Source organism: Cottoperca gobio, chromosome 3, assembly GCF_900634415.1.
Source record: "Cottoperca gobio chromosome 3, fCotGob3.1, whole genome shotgun sequence".
Taxonomy (NCBI): domain Eukaryota; kingdom Metazoa; phylum Chordata; class Actinopteri; order Perciformes; family Bovichtidae; genus Cottoperca; species Cottoperca gobio.
The window spans coordinates 3,983,453-3,995,000 of record NC_041357.1 but is presented as its reverse complement, the minus strand read 5'-3'; the positions used below and the strand labels follow the sequence as shown (position 1 = coordinate 3,995,000).

The window sequence follows — 11,548 nt, the reverse complement described above, 5'->3', positions numbered from 1 at the left end:
TCTAAATGCACACACACCTGGAACAATGTCTGTACGAGAGCTTGTTTTGGTAAAAATCTCCAATGCTATGTATTTCTCCTTAACCAGCAGCAACATGTTGGAGTTTCAGTAAAGCACAGAACAAAGGCACAGGGCAATTAGGACCATGTGCCAGAGACAATGCGTGCTTTAGGGCTAGCGCATATTTCAGAGTTGCCACCCGACACAACAATAAACTGGACAAGTGACTGAGTGGAACTTGGATCATCTTACAGCCTGTAACAGTGAAAAACACCAGTCCAGATGTGCTCACCAAGAGCAGAAACACACTGCTTTATAGGTAACATGTGCATCAGTTATGGTATGATTCAAGCAGACTGTGTTTTACTTGTGTAGACATGTGAGCAATCAACTTGTGTATCACAGATCCGTGCATGGCGCGCAGAGGATACAGGATGACCAACAACTTTGGCACACACTCCTGAGCTGTGCACACAGAACGTGACACCAACAAGAAGCAGGAGAAGTTCAGTGAACGCTATACATCCAGTGTGTTTTAAGATCGGTTTAACACTGAATATTGAGAGGAAATAATATAACTGACTTTTAGCTTTTGGTAGATCTGATGGCGTGTCTGGTCATTACACATATTGGGGGGGAGGCGATTACGAGCTTTTTGGTACCATTTATTTTTTATTTGGTATTTCTTTATGAAGTAGGCTGAACAATATAAGTTCAAATTCGGGGTTCAGACTAATTGTAATATGCAGTCACTTAGGCATCTGTAAAATAGCAGGATGTAATTTAATCAAAATGCAAAACAATTATTACGACCAGCAGGCACTAAAGCGTGTTTTTATTCTCTCAACTCTCTCGTAGGTGTTGTTGTTGTCAATGTATAAAGCTGGTACCAACAGCAGTCGAGTCAGGTCGAGGAGAGTCAAGTCTTTGGTGCTGAATGATCTAAGCTGAGCACACATAGAGATACAGTAAACCCAGAGGGAAAATGTAATAATCACCACCTGCATTGTCTAAAGCAAACTAAACTTTGTCACACAGTACTCAAATGAGTTTGTATCCCCGTTTAACGATGTAATGCTGTCATTTTGATCCTTCGCGTAATCACTGACTTAAGTCCATAAGACTCTTGGAGGAGGTAGGTACCAGTGTAGACCTCATTCATATCAAATCCGAAAAATACACTTTACGAAATATTTGTATTTGCTAGCACTAACTTCAATGCACCAGTATGCCATGCACCTTGAAACCCAGCCCATATGGAGTTTGTGTTTGCTTACCTGGCTCAGTTTGAGGCCCTTCTTTAAAGAAAAACAGCATGTCACTTCTTGATTACAATGTTATCATAATCAATAGAACCAATGTCTCATGCAATAAAATGAAGACTCAAGATGTAATAATCCATAGTTTTCCTTTTAGATCTGACCCCCATGAACCCCTTGTACTGCCAAATGTGAGGCCACAACCCAACACAAGACCCAAGGCCAAGTTTTTCTTTCTTACATTTAATACCTATTGTTACCATTTCCAGGCTAATGCAGTTTCTTGGCTTCACGCACGGACACAGGTGATTATGAAAGGGAAAAAAAGAGAAACCTCTCAGATCTCAATGTAGTCCAGGTGACATGTAGAAATAATAATTACTTTTTTATAAAAGCATTATATTTGGTACACTTCTCCAGTTTAGTTCCCTGAACATGGAACAATTGCGAAAAAGCCTTGTGGTGGCCATTTTTCTTTCCACCATAACCTTATTATGTATTTTGCATCATATCTCTTGAACTAAACATGATAACACAGAAAAGGTCATGTCTACTCCACTGTTTTGATGGCTAATGATTACAATGATAATAACCTCATTAACTGTTCAGTTAAGTATTTAATAGTGAATTCAGTGACATCAGAGAACCTCAGCTAGACTTTATAATATCAAGTTTTTTGCATGCATGTTGAGCAGACCTTAAAAAGCATAACCCTTTGTCCAAGAGTGGGCTCCAATTGCTTGGGTCCATCTAACCCCAGTCTGTTGGTGATGGCATATTTGGTGCCACATCAAGTGCTTGTCCCCAACAGTGTACTTCTTGGTACACTGCTCATTAGGTGCTGACTTGATTTGTCAGGACCCAGAGACTTGGCAATCTCATGGGCAGGTATGTATCCGATGTTCTTGCCAGTCCCAAATGCCACCCACAGCTCATTAATATCCAGCTCTGACACATGTGCAATGGTGAGGACCTCAACATAATGTATGTGTCGACAGTGCACAGAGAGATAATCATCAAGCCAATGAGAGTGACAGCATGCACGATGCAAGGAACCTGAAATCAAAGCAGCTTATGATGGCATTCATCATTCAATAATTTCAATAATTACACTTTTCCAAATGTCCTTTGTGAAAAAGGCCTATTAGCTCTTCAAAACTACTATTAGCAGCTTCCCTGTTATAAAGTGTATTATGATATTGCTGGCTATACAAACATAGCAGGCTACAGAAACACTCAGTAGTCAAATGCTGTATATTTCAGGATGTATAGCGAGTGCGTGGGAGCCACTCCACACAGTGGAGACAAATAACGGTCTGATACTCACGTCAGCTGAACTGATTCCAAAACCACTTCAGCTGCACCCTGTGTTTATCTTACTCTGACATTCTCCCTGCTGTTTTGCCAAATCCTCCCTCCTCTACCCACTTCCATCCCACCACTACCCTGTATAAGATACCTGCTAAATGGGAGGAGAGAATGTAATGGCAGTAGAGAGATACAGAGAAAGTGAAGTAAAGGAATAGTGAGAGAAGATATGAGCACATGTTTATCCTCTGTGACAATGCGGATGCTGTCTCTCTTATGAGAGGCCCTGATGTGACAAAAGGGAAGTTTGATTCTGCATACATATCGAAAACAGTTTCAGTGCAAGAAAACAAGCTGAGTATGTATCTGTGTATGCATTTCATATTTGTCAGTTTTAGGTTAGAGCAGGGGTCTTCAACGTTTATCAGGCCAAGGACCCTCAAACTGGTGTAGCGTGGAGCAGGGACCCCCTACTGTATATGTTGTATAGAAGAGGCTTGAAGAGGTCCGTGCGACGAGGTCCCCTCTCCTTTCCTCCACTCTGTCTCTGACTGTGGGTGTGTATCGCCGCCCTCGGCGAATTACAGGGGAGGAGGGAATGTGAATGGGCAAAGTAATTTTTTTTATAAATAATAAATAAAATTATAATAAAAAATAAAAAATTACAAAACAAATTGCTTTCTCTACAAACAATTGTGTGACCCCCCTGCAGTACGGGTTACGGTTATAGGTTATGATAAGGGTTTAAAGTATGTAGAAATCAATCTAGGTCTTCACGTTCATCTGTAAAATGTTCACGGTAAATGTATTTCCTTTGCTTTTCCTAAAATATTTCAAGGCTGACTTGTTCAACATTAAGCCAAAAACAAACGGAAGAGCTAAACCAAAATGTTGGAAATAATGAAAATAATAATAAATAACCGAGGTCTCACTGCCGGTACGTTTCCATCCGCCCCTTTTTTATGCACATTTTCAATTCATGCATAAAAAACCTGAGTGGAAACTCCGATAAAAGAAAATTGCAATACTTTCCGACTGGACAAATGGCGCCACCTACTGCTTAGCTGGATGAATGATAATCGCATAACGGTAGTGAATGGAAACAAGCATCCAGTCGCATTTCGATTTTCCCATTCTTTTGAAATTCTGTTAAAATGTGTGATATATTTGAATGGGAACCGAGCTAGTGTCGGACTTTAAGAAGCCACCTAAAGTTAATAACTACAATTAGATGTATATGTTCTCGGCCTATGTGTAGGAAATAGTGTTGAGTTGGAGTGCGTGACAAATCCCCCATCCCCCATACAATAAATCCACAATGGAAACATCTGTCAGTTACAATAAACTTTAGCCTTTCATGCACTTGAATTGTGTGTACGTCTAAGTGTGTGCATGCTCCCCCCACCCTGACCTCTTCTTGAACCAACATCTATGTGCTTGTCCACGCCTCTGCACAAACAGTAGATAGGATACTGTGTTAAATGTAGGCACCCCAGGGTGCAGTGGACACGCCATCTCCCTTACAAACTGGCGGCCAGGTGCCCTTGGGCCCCCGAAGATGCTAGCTGACTTGACATCTACGTCTGCTCAATGTCTGTCTGAATTAGCACTTCACTGCAGGACAATCTGCCCTACCTCAGGGGAGGCCGGAGGGGAGGTCAATATGCTCAAATCATTCTCCCCTTCTGAGAGAGAACAGTCCTAGCTTTAGGATATTTAGTGACACGGAGGATTGTTTACTGGCCTCATTTTCTTGATGTGTCCTGCACCTCCAATGTTGAGATTTGGATTGTCAGTGGGGCAAGTGATGACTGATGGTCGGGGAAATAGGAAGCAGCGTCCTTGACAGTAAACAGATGCTGACCAGCAGATCACCATGAACAGGCCTCCGAGGTTTTGGACTCTCGCAGAGATATACTATATGTTCTGTGAAGGGTCTGAGCGTGTGTCTGTGTGTGTGTGTGTGTGTGTGTGTGTGTGTGTGTGTGTGTAGTCCAAGGGAGTTTGTGAAGGCTTTCCCTCTGAAGTGTCAACCTCCCAGAGAGAGGATCAAGTGCTAAGCGGGGGACTCAGGAGCTCAGTGCCTAGTGTGTGTGTGTGAGTGTGTGTGAGTGTGTGTGTGTGTGTGTGTGTGTGTGTGTGCGTGTGTATATGTCCAGCAGCTCACACTTGTGGTTTTAGGGATTGAGGAAGTGATATATCCTTTTATCTGTTACTGTGGATGACCGGAGTCGGCCCCGCATGGCTAAATCCACACACTCAAAGGATGGTTCAGTGTGTGTGTGTATGTGCTGTGTGTGTGTTTGGATGTACAAAGGTGCATCAGAGGGTCTTTCTCCAGAGGGGGAAGCGCAGAGTTGAAAGGTCAAACACACATGTGGGGGGTCAGTGAGCAGCCTGGCAAGTGGAACAGAAGCGTCATACACACAGAAACACACGGGTAAGTTATTGTGTGTGTGTGTGTGTGTGTGTGTGTGTTTGCGTGTGTGTGTGTGTGTGTGTGTGTGTGTGTGTGTGTGTGTGTGAGGCAAATAGATCCCCGAAGATGAAAAGCATTCAAATAGAATCTTAGGGCAACTGCTTCTAACCTAGAGCGTTTTTTATTTGTTACAAAATATCTATTTTCCTGGTGTTACTCTATTAGTACATGTGAGACCATAACTCTGTTTGTTTCTTTACTTCCTAACTAAGTGTAACACCAGTAATCATTAAACCTTTCTGGTTGGCTCTGATTTGCATTCAAGAAAATGATAATGCAAGTGAAACCAAACATGAACTCAAAGCATTATATATTGTTTATGTACTTTGTTATTCTAACCCAATCACATTTCTTATCAACTTAAATATGAACTTAAATATTTTATACATTTTTAAACATTGTCTACATTTTCGACTTACGATGTTTTAAACTGATTATCATTTTACAAAATGATGTTGTCAATAAAAATTAGTTAGGAAAAGTAACATGTCTTCATCCATCATAGGTTCATGGTCATGAAAAAATCCAATACCAGGAACTGAATTGGGTGTTTAAGGATTAAAGTCCTTACATGAATATATATTATTATACAGTGATTCTCAGACTATTTTGATTGTGAGCCTTTAACTCAAAGCAAGGTTTACATGCTAATCTTGGTCACATGCCTTTGAGTTGAATTGAATCATAATTTTCTGCTTCATTTGAAAAAAGATTTTAAACTGTGAGAGATAAAAAATAAAATAAAAAACATGTGATATTTCACAAGAATGAAAGCAGAGGTTAAAGAAGTCTGAAAACATTTTAGTTTTACTGTTTCAGAAATCACCTGATGACCCCTTAGATTCATCGTAGAACCCCCTGTATGTTGGGAACCACTCGGCTAATACGTTTTTTTTTTTTCTCAGGGTGTCTTGACGTTCATTTAAACCAAACCAGCAGCTGGTTTCCTCCAAATCTCTAAGTATCACACCTTCCCACACAAGTGTTGTGTGATGCAGCGCTGCCTGGGACAAGAAATCCTTAAACTGATAATAGTAGGAATACAGATACTGTGCTATACAGAGCTGGAGAGATCAGTGACCTGGAGCACTTTAAACCACATATACACAGAATTATACCACTGTAAGTAATATCAGTTACACTCTTTATAACATTATAACCCATGTCTATAATGCTTTATAAACATACTTATAATATCTTATGATTTGGTTATAGTGCTGTATAATTATAATTAATAATTAAGCTCTCGTAATTATTTATAATGCTTTATAACAATAATCATGACACACTATAAAGTGTTTTATAATGACTTTTAAGGTAAAGTATCATAATACTTCATTAATGCTGGTCAGTCAGTCACTTTTTAGATTGAATTTGTTTTACTTAAAACAAAGGAATTACATTACTTCAACAATGGCCACTTATAGCAACGTATAATCACATTATTATGCATTATAAACATGCACTATGATCCTTGCAAAAACAAGTCAGTGAGTGACTTTTGTGAAGTATTAGGACCTACTGACTTGATGTCATTATAAATGCTTTATAATGTGCTATAATTATTGTTTAAAGCATAATGAATGTTTATGGGGTTATAATTATAAGGTGCAATAACCTCTAAAATAAAGAAAATAGTATGTGAAGTATTTATCTACATTTGATTTCTGTCACCAGGTATGCCCTGGGTAATAATCATCATTTCTGATGCCATTGTCGGCCGATGTCGTTCGATTTGGAGCTGCATTAGTGTCATATGACACCGGGTGTAGCTCTGTAGTGCACACTTAAGCACGAGCAAAAAACACTACTTAGCTCTGCTAACGTTGATCATACAAATAGATACTGTATTAGTAACGGGCAAGGACAACATGGCTATGCATCTTATAATAACTATCAGATTCCTCTCTTTCTTTTCTTTATTTATAAAACAGTTAATCTGTTAACCTACACAGTAGTGACAGAAGCACGACATTCATTTACACTTGGGATGAGAGGGATCTCTGCAGAGTGAAATACTAATGTAGTGTACAGTCGGTGTGATTCATACCGTGGTTTATGGGGCTGCAGCGGGAGGCGGTGCATGTCAGCCTGACAACGCAGGCAGACATGTGCTGAAAGCCAAACCGTGTTTGTCGTTGTGTTTTCACAGCTATGATGGAAACCACAACAAGAATCGGTTTTGCTGCGAGGACAAAAGGACGACTCCGACTGTTCCCTCGTCGTCACGATCTCATCTGTGCTTCTCCTTCCTTGTTTTGCAGGCCGGTGCAGAGATTTGCGACATCACTCGTTATCATCCAGTGCATTTTGACCTCAACCGGAACCAACGATCTACCAGGGTATGAGAGACACGCATACTCACACACACACACACACACACACACACACACACACACACACACACACACACGCACACACACACACAACACACACACGCACTTCGGTGGAAAGAAAACACACTCATCTGTTAAACAGAGCGAACACATCACTCTTTGCTAAAGTAGAAGTTTCACTCATCTCTGCCCCCCTCGTTCTCTCATCTGTCCATGTCATCCCTCACTACCCCACTTTCACATCACCCATTAGTCACACACACACACACACACACACGCACACACACAAACACACACACACACACACACACACACGCACACACACACACACACACACTCACTCACACACACAAACACACCTCTCAACATCAACCGTCAGTTTGTCCGACAGACACGTAAATGTACATCTTCACACTCAAGCCCAACTCCTTTACATCGCATGTCAGATCACCCAAGATTCACAGTCACACACACACTCACACACACACATGCACACGATACATCACACATCAGTTATATCTTTTAGTCTGAAGGAGAGAGGGGGTGCTGGCAGCGGGAGGGGTTGACAGGGGAGAAGAGGAAGTACACAGGAAGTACATTAGTTATCACTCCCATGTCTTCTCCACCTTTTCACTTCTTATCACTACCCGATGTCTCAGACCCCAGCCGAGCTGCTGCTTCTCCTTCTCATCCCACTCCCCCTTTCCTTTCCTCTTTCTGTCTCTCTCTCTTCCTCACACACACGCCTCTAAAAATGACTTCCGTGCTCCATTTTAGTGTCGGGCCCTGGGATCTAGATGACACTTGGCAAGCCGTAGAGGCCGCAAGACAACTGGATGAAATATTTAAATGAAAGACGGCAGGGGTAGAAGAGGTGAAGAAGGGGGAGGGGGGGGGGGACAGAAAGAAATATAGGACAGAGGACGAGGGAAGGAGAGAGTGACAATATTCAGATGGGGAGCAGAATGTGAAGGATTTCTTGTTCTTGGCAAAGAGAGGGTGTGACAAGAAGTGCAGATGAATTGACTTTCACCTACAAAATAGCCTGAAGTGAATTAAACCAATATAGCATGAGATCACATCGCTTTGTCTTGAATCATCAGCAAGTCTCAGTGTGTGTCAAAGTACTTCCAGCACTGTGCCAGCTCAGATGCTTAAAGGACAATGAATCTAAAACATAATGAAATTGTAACTTTGTTGCAGTGATTTTGCGACTGTACCATTACGAGCCTCTGTCTGACTGTTTTGTCACACCAGCGGCTCTGTAAGGCTGTATTAAATACAAGTGTTAGCATGCAAACATGTCCAACGACAATGCTATCATGCTAATGTTTAACAGGTACAAAGCCTACTGTATTCATAGTTGAATGTGGCATCATGCTAACACGTTATTGCCCTAAACACAACGTACAACTGAGGATGACTTGCAGATATTTGGTCATAAACAATGACAATCTGTCCTGATGATGGTGCTCGATGCATCGTCAGGGGAACATGAATGTCTGTACTGATGGTTGAGACAATCCATCCAATATTTAGTCAAGTCATGGTGATATTTCACTCAGAACCACAAATGTCATTCTCAAAGCGACGCTAGAGAAAAAGTCAGAGATCATCAGGAGTCATCGCCCCGGAACCTGAATGTTTGTATGCAACTTTGTTCCAATCCATCCAGTAGATCCGTTGATCTGCGCGTGGCTCTGTAAGGGGATAACCAACATGACATCACAAGACACTATTCTGACAAGATATTAACATTTTGCAAATAAATGTCTCTATAGTCTGAGAAGTGATTCTATAACCTTGTTCTACAAGTTCCAACAGCAAAGCCAATCAGTGCTCAGCTTGTAAAGCTGAGGATGAACACCACGTGGCCTCACTGCTCTGTGATTGATATTAAAGGAGCTGAAAACACCATAAAATGGTTCAGTCAGAAGCTTTGAAACGTCAAAATAGATGATTATATTGGGGACATTACACTCTGAGAAAAGCTGGTTCATGATTAGTTCTCTGGAGAAACACTTTAAGTTTGTTCTTTGGGGAACAAGATGTTTCATCTTGTTTAAACTGAACAGCTGATCTTCCCCACTAGCTTACAGTGTAGACAGTTACACATCTTACGTTAATGTTTGATAGCAAGGATCGCTGGTTTTATAAGTAACTCAATGTCATGTTTTGTCAAGTCCAAGTTTTTTTTATTAGAAATCTGACATAAATACACGTTTAACATTTTAGTGATGTGATGCTAACTCTCCAGCGCTAACACAGTGTATCGGTCATAACTCTGCTGCAGACACAAAATGACAACAGTGACAACATTCAGAGCTCAGGCACTCAGTGAGGACCCGAGCTTCTCCAGGCAAAACAACCAAAAGGAAATGTGTGAGGAGAAGAGATCAAATGAACTATAAGAGGAAGAACAGCAGACACTGAGGAACACAAGGAAACAGAAAGCATCAGCAGTAATTAGAAAAAGGAACTTTTATTTGCTTAGTTCTTAATTACATTGTTATTTGTTTATTTAAAAATATGTAACTGTTTCTGTGCTAAACTATCTTAAATCATAACTCTTTTTAGTAATTAATACGTTGATTATTTGTATGAAAACAAAGTAAGCATTAAGCCTTATCAGAGAGTTTGCGATTCCAAACAGAAAATGAAAAGGAGGTTCTATCTGAACAAGCTCATTTAAAAATGTTGTTGGAGTGATTACATGTTTGCCTTTAGGGTGCCTGTTATTAAAAGAGGGATTGTTTGAATACCCTTTCCACTATCAAATATGTAAAAACTGAAATTTGAATTTGAATCCATCTCCAAAGCAAGACACAAGATAGATAGAGACGATATTTTAGATGTGTGCGTTTGTGTGTGTATGCATGTGAGTGTGAGTGTTGTTTATTCAATCATCCACACTTGCAGTATTAGTTCTCTTTTATTATTTTCAGCCGCGCGTGCAGAGCTGCATGCTGCTTGTGCAAATGCTTATTTAAGGTGCATGCCTGTGTGTTTTTGTCACTATGTATGTACATGGGTTGGTGTTTGCAGTATAATTTAAGCCTCTTCATGCTGCATTACTGACTTGTATGTTAAGTCCTGCTTGCTGTGCGTATTACAAAGCTGGACATCAGGCCTGTCTGTCAACGAGGTGGGGAATGTGTTAGCTTGTAAAGGCAGCAGAGATAAATATGCAGCGAAAGAAATATATGAATAAAATGTACTGTGTCTTATTATTGGAAAAAAAGTCAATAAAAAATGGAAGATTCGATATGCAGTGTGTTATTTGTATTTTACATGCAGCACTGTACACAATGCTGCCATAAAGGCACCACGATTCACAGATTTAAGAAGATTATTGTGTCTTAAATGAAGTTTTAGAGCAGCTTCAGGTCATAGGTAAAGTGAATTGCATGTGCACAAGCAAACTGCAGGAAACAAAGTGACATTTTACTTTCATGTCAACAGTTTTCAGTTATTGGCACAAAGAGAGGGAGAGAAAAAAATCATGTTCTTCATTATTCTCAAACACAGATTATGCATGCAGCGATGCTAACGTATCGCTATCCAGTAGTTCTGACCAAAGTATTACTTCAAATAAACATTCTGTTTCCCCGTGCCGGACTGTGTGAGTAAATGAAGGGAGCAGGAACAGAGGGGTTTTCTCCTGTGCTGATTGGGTGCAGATGTGAGCTCTAGTCTGGGTTTGGTTAAAGTCCCGCTGCCAGGAATATTCGTTACAATTCAATAAATAGAGTTGTTAGGAGCAAGGCATTTCCTTGTCACCATGTCAAGGTTTCAGAGCGGATGTTTCACATTGGGTGTATCTAATACTTAGCCTATACTCTCAGCCTGATACAAAACACGGCAACTCAAGAATGCTGCTATTGAGAAGCCGCAGGGGACATTAAAGCACGTATTTGAACTTGAAGTTAGACTTGGATTTACAGATATACAGTATGAGAATAGAACCAAGATGAGTTTTTGAATGGTCACACCTAGAATGTCTGGCCTATATCATGCATTTAGACAATATTTAGACGGGATGCAAAAACATTCCAGTGACGTGCAAATGAATGAAACTGTTTTGGGTTTAACCTGCCTTAATTATCTCAACAAGAAACACCTTTTCATTTTTATTTGTTCTTGTTTTTATTTTGAAAGAAACAGAT

The 11,548-nt window shown here is 40.4% G+C and overlaps 1 long non-coding RNA gene across 1 annotated transcript in view; it reads left to right on the top strand.

The window, feature by feature from the left end:
* The window catches only part of LOC115027683 (uncharacterized), a 21,762-nt gene extending 11,191 nt beyond the window's left edge, over positions 1-10,571 (top strand). Inside the window, exons 3-4 of the long non-coding RNA XR_003834392.1 lie at positions 7,311-7,388; positions 9,676-10,571. This is a non-coding gene — a long non-coding RNA (uncharacterized LOC115027683). The remainder of the gene's footprint in view (positions 1-7,310; positions 7,389-9,675) is intronic.
* The last annotated feature ends 977 nt before the right edge of the window (positions 10,572-11,548 follow it).